At 31.2% G+C, this 12,158-nt stretch overlaps 1 protein-coding gene across 3 annotated transcripts in view; it reads left to right on the top strand.

The window, feature by feature from the left end:
* Nucleotides 1-12,158, top strand: part of LOC107167929 (protein tyrosine kinase 7) — a 139,358-nt gene that overhangs the window by 18,628 nt on the left and 108,572 nt on the right. For 2 of the 3 annotated variants that reach the window (XM_089225669.1, XM_089225670.1), the window contains exon 2: nt 3,560-3,629. The exons of the other annotated variant lie outside the window; for it this stretch is intronic. The gene's annotated coding sequence lies outside the window, so the exon portion shown is untranslated. The remainder of the gene's footprint in view (nt 1-3,559; nt 3,630-12,158) is intronic. 3 annotated transcript variants of the gene reach the window in all.

Genomic DNA, 12,158 nt, shown 5'->3' with positions numbered 1-12,158 from the left:
CCTGTCATTTGCTTCATTTTAATAAGTATAATATAATGTAATGATACAGCTAATTATACTTTTATCGTAAAGGTGTCGCCCGTGACACGACGTATACCAGGAGGTAGCTATAATAATGTTATATTGTGTGTGTGTGTGTACGATCGTATAAATTATATTATATTATAATATTGTGTTCAACCAGGTCGTCTATATAATCATAATACTGTTTAAAAACATAATAATATCGTACACGTTTCGAAGGCATTTCTCGTCCTGAAACAATATTTGGATTCAATTACCGCGTAAATTGTTGCGAGTCATCGGGGCGTGCACTGTTATTGCTACACGGACACGATCAAGAATCGTCTCTATTTAGGGAGGATGGCTTCTGTGTGTGTATAAAACGTTGATGTACAACAGTCAGTGTAGGTATCCAGCGCATATATTAATATATTATTATTATACAATATACATATTATATTATAATAATCGAACGTATGTGGTGGCTAGTCGACATAGGCACAAACATACAGCAGTGTTTGTGCATGTGACAAAGTTTTGTTGTGTATACGAGATGTCCAACAGGACGCGTGCGCAACATACGGATAACGACTACCATAGAAGGACAAAATATATGTATTTTATATAGCGGGCGGTGCACGTTATAATAATATTATAACATTTTATTTAATGTTACTCATGGAACGTCAACGTGACGGACCAGAAATCCGGAATAAGTCGAATGTCTATATTGTGTTTACGGATGGGCGCAATCACTTATCCCCAAATCGAAAGACGGCATTCTTTCGTGAAAATTGGAAAAAAATGTGTCTTCTTAATGTTAAATCTTCTAATTTTCCCGATTTTTTTTCAATTTTCAATCACTCTTTGAAAGGACTTGTACTCGTTATAAGATTAATCGACTACGTAATTGATTTGTCTAATTCAATTTAAAATGGCTTTGAGACACTTTTTATGTTAATGGTAGGTAAACCATATGTATAGGTTTAGATTTAGGTACTTGCAATATTATATTTTAGACGTATCGCATATTATATTATGTGTATGTAAAACACAAACGTATTCAATTTAATAATAATATATGCATCTAAACGGTGTGAGTAATATTTATTATAGATCATACAACGTGTTGATCCTCATTAATTTTGAAACTTTTAATATTATAGATCAATTGATATTCGAGATGATAATAATAATAACATAGTAGTATATAGTCTTTCATTACTTTCTATCGTGTTTCGAGATAAAATAGTAGTTTGTAAAATAATAATTACACGGAATTATAATTTTATTGATTAATAAAATATTATCTTGTCTGCAGGTTACCGCTGAATTAATAATTGACATTATCCCTGTACCTACTAGCGCGTTGTATCAGTTGATTAAATCTTACTATACATATAATATGATATAATATTTAAATTGGATTCAATTAGAAATTGTAGATTACGAGCCTAAGGTTCATAGATGAAAATCAATCTTTGTGTTGGATTCATTGGAAAAAAATGATTATATCGGCCCACGCATCATTGTGCATTATTAGATAAACGCTGATAGTGTAATTATCATTATAATAATATGTATTATCATGATATTTGTAACAAATAAAAATTTCCAGCAGTTTTCAGTTAGTTACATATTATTATAGTTATAGTTAGTAGGCATAAAAAAATTAAGAATTACTCTTAGGATATAATACGCAGATCTTATTCACCATAATAATATATCCATACACCATAACATACCTACGGTACCTTATGCTATGGGCGTTGATAATATTACCGCACACATGGCAACAACTCACCGTCGTTAAACTATCCCATTTATAATACCTATCGTATATTGTCGATCTCATTAGTAATTATCGTATCGGCGCGGATTCACCGCAGTAAGATTTTATTTTATAGGTTTTTTTTTCATTTTAATCCGCACCGCCCATTTAAAAGTATAGTAAAAATATTAAGTGTACAAAATTATAACGCAATAGGACGAACCAGTTATTCGCCACATTATAATTCATTTATCGTGTGTGCCGAGAGAGAACACATGTTTTCCGAAACCTTAGGGAAAACAAGGTGAAACACATCGCGTGCAGAGTGTAACTGTGTGTTTTAATAGCAATTACGTGTAATAAAAGAATTATTATGTACGCTTGTCGCGCGCGGCGCTGCACATTGTTCTTATCGATACGGTCCGCACATTATACACATACGCCAGATCCATATTATTATTATTATTATTATTATTGTGTAAACGTATGGATACTATACCTAATATGTAAGACCACGGTATCCGGTTACCACCTCTTGACTTGCCACCTTCGATACAACTGCAGCCTCTCTTTGCGTGCTCGGTGAAAACAGTCGGTGTTGAGGTCGAGAACGAGTGGTCTCGTGGGAGAGATTTATGTTCGCCTGCCAATGAAGCACTGCACAAGTATGGGTACAATATTCGTTCAGCCTTGATCTTATATATTGGTGTTGTATTGTAAATATTGTCTTGGGTTGTCCGATTCAAAGTTTTTGCTAGTTGTTCTCGTTATCGCGAAAATCATACGATTGGTTTTTTTTGTTTCCGGAAATCATGTATGCATGATCCACGTAAATATTTTAGTATCGTTTAATAAACTATAATCATGAGTTATGACGACAATATCAAATGTAAATTAATATCTTATTTGCCAATTAAAAAAATAAAAAAATAAAAAAGGTATAAAAACATTATGTTGACTATTGGAATGATGAAAACTTCTGTGTTTCATATTAATTTATTGTAATATATAGGATAGGCAATAGTAAGTATAAAACGTTACGTAGTATCTAAGTAGTGTTGTTATGTTCCGTTACAATATCATACAATATAGTTATGATTATATTACATACATAATACAATGGATTTGTACGGTTTATTATCGGACTGTGTTCAAATGGTTTAGCGTAGGTAGATACTTATCAGATTAAACTTTCGTATACGTATTGATTTTGAGTTTTGTACACAGTTTTCTATTCTATAATTAATAATACATATTGTCAAAAGAAATAAAATACCACAGTGGTGGTTTTATTTTTCTCGCGATTGACCAAAAGATGGATATACAATATATAACATTTCGGTGTTTTCCCTCATCTATTTTTCCCGTGACACGTACAGTGAAGTGTCAATACCAATACACTGCACTCGGCTTGGTTTAATGAAAGCTCGTCTTCGCCTCTGGGGAAATTTTTCGAAAAGCTCTGTCGATGTTTTTTCCCCGTTTTTCCTCTCCTGGACGCGATGACAAAAGCCTTAAGTATTAATTGCCTTCAGGGCGTGCGAAACTCCATCAACCGCACAAAATATGATACGTGTCGAAAATAGCAATAAGCTCTCTACGAAATACCGAAAATACAACTAATTTTAAACCTCTGCGTATATTAACCCTGCTGCTTCTACTGTAATAAGTAATAACCATCTCTGTCTAGTTGTGTATTTTCACGTGTTCATTATTATTAGAGGTAGTTCATATAATAATACCGAGGATAATACTTATTGTTTGTTTTCGTTTTTGTTTTCTCAGATTACTATCGTGTCTACAGTTCAACATCGCGATTTCAACGCCGTCCTCTCGAATACCTACTTCTAATCAGGTATAATAATACAAAAAACTTAATTTTTTATTTTATATATTATATGATATCATATTTATGTATAATGAGGTGTTAATGAAAATTCCCAATTTTCTACGGCGCACGTCTTATTGTCACCCTTCTGACGTATGCTCAGCGGTTGATGATAATAATATATGCATAGCGCATTATGAATGCCATGTTCGCAATAAACGTCAAGGCACGGGCCTACTACGAAATATTTCGTCCAAAAAGGGGGGTAACCGGAATCCCTTTGTGCAGGATAATAATAATGCGGCCTGAGCTAGTATAAAAAAAAAAAAAAAACATCTGCGATTAAATTGTCAACGAGGGCAGCTGCGATTTAGAGACCATTGACGAATAAAACCAAAGCCTTTTGTTTCTCTGAGGGATCCCTTTTTTCGGTCATGGACCCACGTGTGTTACGTTCGTCCATATACGTAGTATTATAGGTTTTTTGTATTGGAAAACTGCCCTTTAGTTTTTATCCATAGTTTTTAGTTATATATATATATATATTTTTTATGAGTGGGTCTAACGGCGGATGCATTACCAATTTACGACCCGTAAGAGTTGTTCAAATATTACTCGAAGTCACTAACCTTTTCAATTTAAAGTAAAATATGAATTAACATAATGAATTGCGCATACTAGGTATATGGAGCTTATTTATTGAAATAGTAAAGGGTTCTGATTGTTTATTTAAATTGGCTGAAATGTAAGTATGTAACGTAAGATGCAATTAATGAGCATTTCAAATCACTTAAATCGCTTGTTTCATCATATATTTATATTTATTATTTGATAAATAATTTCTCTCAGAGATGAGGGTGAATTCTTCATTTAATATTTTAAATGTCATCCATACTTCCGTATGATACTTTCCATAGTAAATTTCCGGTTTGGAAAGTAAATTTATTTAAATTAATGTTTGATTTTCATTTATGGAACATGGATAAGGTAAGAAAATAATTTCTGAATTATTTGTATAATAAGAATTGATTTTTGAATAATATATAATGTTTAATTGAAATTCAACAATTTACTAACATATAGCTACCTATATATATATATATATAATTATAATATAATATATATAATATATATATTCATATAAAAAAAATTATATATTATATAATTTTTTTTATATGAATAATGCGTATTTAGTTTCACTATAAGAACATTTCATCGATTAATTACTGTGGCTTACTAAATCGTCTCATCTATTGTTTTACTTGTAGGTACTAGACAATTTAAGATTTGCTCTATCCATTTGCTTGTTATTACATGTAAAAAAATAAGTTATTTATTTTTATTTACTTTGTGTTGACCATACTAAAATAATTGTTACAAAATTATAGCATACATTACATATTATTTAAACTCCTAGAAATACTTAATATATTTAATGTGGTTGTTGATTGTAGGTACTTTATTTTTTAAGTTGTAATTTTACCAGAGATTTTATACTTCTACATCATTATATATTATACTATAATTTATATAACTAATTTGATAAATGTAAAAGTCAAAATATTAGTTTGATTTGTTAAGATAATTGTCTGAATAATGTTATGGCATACATCTTTTTAATGATAAATAATACTTAACTATTTTTTTATTTGCCAAATTATAATCGGTGAGAGATAATAATATATTATATTTTGTGAAACCTCATTCGTTTTTCGACAGTGGTAACATTATTCATAACAGTTGATTAAAATTAATTATGGAAAGCTTTCGTGTAAAAAAAATGCATAAATTACTTATTTCCAGCTATGTACATTTTCCGACTCAGTTAAATAAAACATTAGTGTATTTTCTTTCGTGGCAGTGTCTAAGGTATTTTCAGCTAATTTTCCAATGCCATCATATTCTATTCTATTATACACACAGTCATATTATCGTATACTGTTGTATAGGGTTGTTATTTTTCTACTTTTTCAAAGTAATGAATAAAATGTATAATAATAGTAAGTATGCGAAAACATTGTGCCAGGAGGGTCCAACACAATAAATGTAGAACTCGAACCAGAACATGCATAGTCAAATCCATCCCATTGTTGGGGTGTGTGCAGTAATAATTTATGTCTGCTTGTACGTGTAAGCGTTATGGTGGAAATTTACGGCATTTAGCCCGTGTTTTGGCGGTTCAAACGTTACCCTGGGGCGTCACTAAGCCCGATGTACCGAAAGGTGTTGATATCGTATGGGGAAAAAACGGCAACATCACTATGGCATAATAAATTAGACATAATCCAATGGAATCGCAAAAACGAACACATCACGGTAAATTAAAACCACTAGCGAATTCGTTCAGTTTAGTATTCGGGGAAATTAAAAATTACTACGCTGTCCGATTATCATTGACGCTTATGATGAACTTTAGTGGATTAGTATTGAAATATTATAGCGTATAAAGTAAAACATATTGCATTTAATTTACGACAAAATATTATAATATAATATTTAATATTATTAGATCGACTTTCAAACTGCGGAGAATATAAATATTTATTTAAATAAAATCAGAGTTAGGTTTAACAGTTTCATCGAAACAGTACATGGTTCGTTGTATTATATAAGGTACTAGTGACTATTTTTTCGATTGTAAAAGTGTAAATTTAAACTCTACAAAAAATACCCATACTCTTCAAAACGACGTTAGTTAATGTGTCCAGTACACCAGTGGTTACAGTTGCCGCCGACTGTTTTTCTTGAAAAAAAAAAAATAATAAATAAGAAGGTATTGGTTAACGGGACCTTACAGGCATCTTAGTTATTTAATGTTATATTAATATTGAACATTTATACCATATATTATTGCATTGTTCGTGATTATTACTATCCGACACAATGGGGAAAAATCAATTTATCAATGTCGTAGGAAAGGATTATCCAGCATGGGAGGTGGTCCTGGACATATTGAATCCCTTTGACTTGTATGATGTCCCCAGAATGCTATCATGTTGAACGATGTAAACGCACCATGACCCTCGGTGGGCTTGCTAGTGACCCTTACGTTTCGGCCAATATTCCGACCGTAGGACCGGTGGTCAACCCGCATTTAATCTAATAAAACAGTTTCATTGTAAACATCGAGCAGCTGATACCCAAACTAGGTGGCCAGCCGCCAATAATAATAATAATAATTCTTTGGAACCTTTTGAATCGATTTAACAACGAACGTGAGCTATGTTTTTAGGAAAATAAAAGAACCCAGGGACGAATCGAATGTGAAATGTGAAAAATATATATTACGGTGATAAATATATCAATTACATGTATACAATGATTTGTGTGTCTGGTTGTCACAATGTACACAAGTTTGAAGCACACGTCTGATGTATTACTCGACGCAACTATGATTTTATTGGGGTTATTGATGATTGCATTTAGATGCTGACCCATACCATTTATTTTGCCAGTCGTCCGGACTATCGAATACCAATAACAACAATTTTATTCTAGAATAATTTCTTGGTAATTTAGGTCACTTATATATTTCATATAATATATTTTATTCATTAAAGATTTTAATGTAATTGATGTTTTCATGTTATGAATATATTTGTTCTTAGTATAAAAATTTGAAATCAAATATATTTGAAATAATATTATGACGTGCCTACCTAGGTATATGTATAGTGCCAATAAAAAAAAATTTATAAATCATGGAGTTTTAGTAACTGTAGATGTTGTTACAATGTTCAGATGCTCTCTAACATACCATATATTTTCATTAACGATTACCTGTCGTTGTTCCTTTTGTTGCTTTATTCGTACAAAATCTGTGATGGCAAAATAAAATATGTTCTATATAGGTATAATAGGTATATATTATAATACCTATAATATTTCTTTTAATATGTTTCTGAAGTCCTAAATGCTGATTCATCACAATCCGGTTCTTAAACTAGTTTATAAAAAAAATAAATCTTTCAAACCCGGATAATACGTTTATAATAATTTAATATTTAAACATTTTCGACAGCATTTTAGTACAATCTGATGGAATTAATATCTCTTTGTAAAAGTATTGGGTCGTATGCATATCCAGAAAAGCAATTTTGACCATTACTAAATTGTGACATTGTATTTATTTTATTTTTACATTTATATGAATATCCGCTGATGTACAGGTGATAGAATTATACGTTTTTAATACTTTTTGTTATTAAACTATCGAAAATCAATTTCAATTTAAATAAATTGATAATAAAATGTTGTTCACAAATGACAAATGTCATTGTAAAATAATTCGTTGATTGACTAATGTTTAAATATAAAAAATTGTAGTATCGTATTATATAATAATCATAATAATAAATTGTATAAAAATGTATATAATTTATCGTGTCTGATCATTTGATTGTGTTATTCATTTATGTCAGGGTGTAAGACTGGGGGTCAGTACGAGGTTAAAATAATATTATTCGGGTCGAGTTTTTTTGTTACGCTTACATTATGAATTATCACAAATCGTAATATTGTGCGTCAGCCGCGTCGCGACGTTATATTACAGTTCAATTTGCATAAAACGTCATTGCTATTATTGTCGAAACGATTGTATCTCAGTGCGTGCCCATAAGCACACGTGGCAACAAGCAAATCGCGTGTAACGAAATCTTCCAACGCAAAAGCGGTCTTTTATGCGGAAAACGTATGTAATATTTTACCTGCGATGTGATAAAAACGCAACGTTGAATTATTATTATTACTATCGATACCATGAGATTATTTTTATTATTTTTATCTCCACGTTTAAAAATGTATATTATAATAATATCACAATATTATTTTGAATTATTATTTTAAAACACCCACGCGGACACCACATGCGTGCACCTTCGGCGACGATTAAGTTTGTTTTGTAATGCGTCTGACGACAACGGTTAAGTACGATATAATGCGCCTAACACGAATATCTCGGACGGTCAGACCAAATCATCGTTTGTATCGCGCGTTGCGTCGTCTATAATAATAATAAGATTTTTAGGTACCTCTAGCTAGTTTTCTTTCATAGGTCCACCATTTTTGGAATAAAATAACCATTAAAATAACGCAACGTGCTTTTTTACGCCCGGCTTATCGCGTTCGCCGATCGGAAGTTATGTTTATATTTAAATCCAAAAAGAATTATATTTTATTTTATTAAGATGTGTAAACCGTTGTTATCCCTCCCTATATTGTGGCGGCCACCCGGTTCGTTTAAATCCCGTAAATAATGATCTTTAATGAAATTGTCTTGCAAATTTTATTCATAAATAAACTGTAATTCTTATTTTTTATTTACTACTTTCTTTTTTTCTTTTGTTACGTACACAAATCCCATGATTTGCAGCTACGCATAATATATCTTAGCGTTCGTTTGCTGCGTGTGACTAAACGCATTGCAATAGTGTATAATATTTACTACAAATTACAAATAAAAACAAGATTTTATTCTTATCTGAAAATATTTAGTAGCAGTTAAAAAAAAACATAATAATAACAACACTCCGAACAGATATAATATTTCACCTAGTCCACTTTATGCTTATGACTCTACAATGTGTGTATTATATGAATGTAGGTGTTCCATTGATTGTCTGGTGCACATGTACTTTTTTTGGGGTTCGATAACACTATTGTTTATATTATTACTTATCAACACGTACATTATTTTATGTGTTCGAAAGATCATAAATTTAAATGTATAGATTATTTTTTTACTATCACCGGATACACAGTATAAAACCTAATATATTTTATCTTGACATATTTTTTTATAATTATTTCAAATATATTTAAACTAAATCAATATGCAATGCATAATATATTAGTCATATTACTTGTATAATAGTATTATGTTACATTCAATAATCATTCAACATGCTCAATTTGGCTATTTAATTCTAAATTGTCATAACACATATTTCATTTTGTTTTTAATTTTTTGGACCATATATTAAATCTGTCTGTATTTGTTTATTAATAACATTAATAGTGATTGAAATAATTACCAAAAATACTGGATATTGCGATATCCACCCGATATCGGAAAGGTGCCGGCGGTAAAGTGACTGGTTTAAAATAATATATTCCACCCTTGTATTAATTATATTCCTTTGTAATGGTCCAACAAAATTATTTCATTTTTGTAGAAGGATAACTATTGCAAATACTTGGACAACGGTTTTATTTTTGTTCGTGAGTATTTTTGTAGATTAAAGTATTTTATATTTTTTCAATTAATTAAATTTCACTTTGTGATAGAAGGTACTTATGAACGCTCTTCGATAGAAAAGTATCTTTAGTTATTCGTTTCGAGTGTTTCTTTTTAAAAACAAAGGCCAAAGTGGATTAATACCATTAACTAGATAGCCGATGGACAATAGAAGGTGTGTGTAGCGGAATCGACGCAAAAGTTGCTGCCGTTACATTTGTAAAGTTTTCTAGGAAAAGTGCACCCTTGGGGTCGGCCAACAATGGGCGAACCGTTAAATAATTTGGTGTAGGGGTGAAGGTAAATGACTGCTATGTACAACTGCTCCACATCAACATTGCCAATGTATACATTTACACACACATACTCACATATATACACACAAACGTACGTTCACACGAAGCTTTTTCTTTTGGATAATGCGTTTCGATCGTTCTGAACGGTATGGGAAAAGCAACCCCCCCACGATGAGAATTTGGTCATATGTCCGTTGTAGTATTGTTCTGTCCCACATATATATGTATGGTGTATTATATACCAAATTCGTTTTAACTCTCCACTCTTTCTCCCTTTCAATGTAATTCGTAATGGGTTTTGGTTATGCAACCTTAGAAATTGCATCGAATTTATCCTAGGAATTAAAAAAAAAAAAATAATTGTGTTACAATTCTTAAATTCAACTTAAATAAAATCATAATGGATATATAGGTAATGCAAAATATTGGCAATTATTTGAAATTTGTTTTTCCTCCGTGTTTCAAAAATGTTTTTTTTGCTTTCCTAGGAAGTCAATTGGGAACCTTTTCCATTATACAAACTGTATATATAGTCTTATGAAAGTTTAATGGTGGCTATCCCGGAGTAGTTTTTACCTGCGGACGAGCGTGAGGGCCGCGTGGGTTATATATATATATATGTATGTATGAGCGTGTGTTGGTAATAAAATATTCCAAGTTTGAAAGTGTATAGGAAAAAAGTCGAGGAACCGTAACGTTTTAATGGGCTCTAGAAAGATGTGCACACAGGGGCGAGAAGAAGCAATCAAACGTGTCGGGGCGGCTGTTATACCCTCGAGGGAGAAAGGCGATGGCGCCAAAGCCGCTACAAAAGGACAGCGACAGAAATGAAATTTCCCTCATAGCCGCGTGTGGCCGCGTATAGCCAATATCACCGAATTCCGCTGTATAGCAGCGGTGTGAAAATCAACCCCACAACTAGAATCCTAATGAACCGCTGCCTGTTTGTCCCCTTCAAAAATCGCTTGTAAGACATTTTTTCTTTATTTTCGTGTGCTTTGGTGTAACCATTGATGACATCTCGAATTTCCGCGTGTTTTCGATTTGTTTTGTACGACGTTTTCGTCACCACCTCGTGGTTACTGTAATACACGTAAGCGTTATTAAAACTTCTCAAAAGTGATGGAGAAAACCAATTAAAACGCTCAGATTAACAAAACAATAAAAACAATTACCTAATTTTTGTCACAGTTAATATATTTATATTACTATATGTGATATAAGGTGACTTTTTTTTAAATCAAAATCAACCGTTCTCAGTCTAAGTGTTCATTTAATATGCTAAACTGATTGTTTTCGTATATTTTTAATTTATACAATTAATTTAGGTTTTAACCTCATTATGTGGACGAGGTATGATTTTCCGCTCTTTCATTTTGATATCACACAAACTAAAAACTAGGTGAACAATACAGATTGCATTGATTGTTTGTTTCATCCTTAAATACCTATCTGCAGTTTTCGGAAATAATATCAACTTTTGACTAAAATCCTTAGCCAAAAATAATATGTCCAAAAAAATGACTTTTGCATCACCAAGTATTATATTATATAACTGTCAGTAATAACACTCAAAACGCTTTTGCTTTTGACGTTCAGCAAAGATTGTTTATTACTTAGTTAATGCTTCACTAACACTCGTCGATGGTATAGTAACAGGCATACCTACATTCGAGTCACTCAAAAATATTATTTGCCCCTGTAAAACAATAAATTGTCTTTTTTATTAAACTTTCTTTTTGTATGGAACTTTTTTTCAAACATAAGTATGTTCGATCAGTTTCACAGAACTCCATCTAATTAAATCAAAAACTTATCTTTACTTTTATATTTTATTGGTAGATCAATACTTTTGTCGAAAACAACTATCTAAAATTGATGCCAATAATCTAAATTGATTAATTGGTGCTCATTATTATATATTTTATATGTCAGGTTTCGTAAAATCAAATCATATCCAATTTTTGACTAACATTCAATTTTATTTGGATACATTTTAAATAAATATTGTTTTAGTTGATAATA

Source organism: Diuraphis noxia, unplaced genomic scaffold, assembly GCF_037042655.1.
Source record: "Diuraphis noxia isolate RWA-SAM2 unplaced genomic scaffold, SU_Dnox_SAM2 contig0004, whole genome shotgun sequence".
Classification (NCBI taxonomy): domain Eukaryota; kingdom Metazoa; phylum Arthropoda; class Insecta; order Hemiptera; family Aphididae; genus Diuraphis; species Diuraphis noxia.
This window is presented reverse-complemented; position numbering and strand designations above follow the sequence as displayed.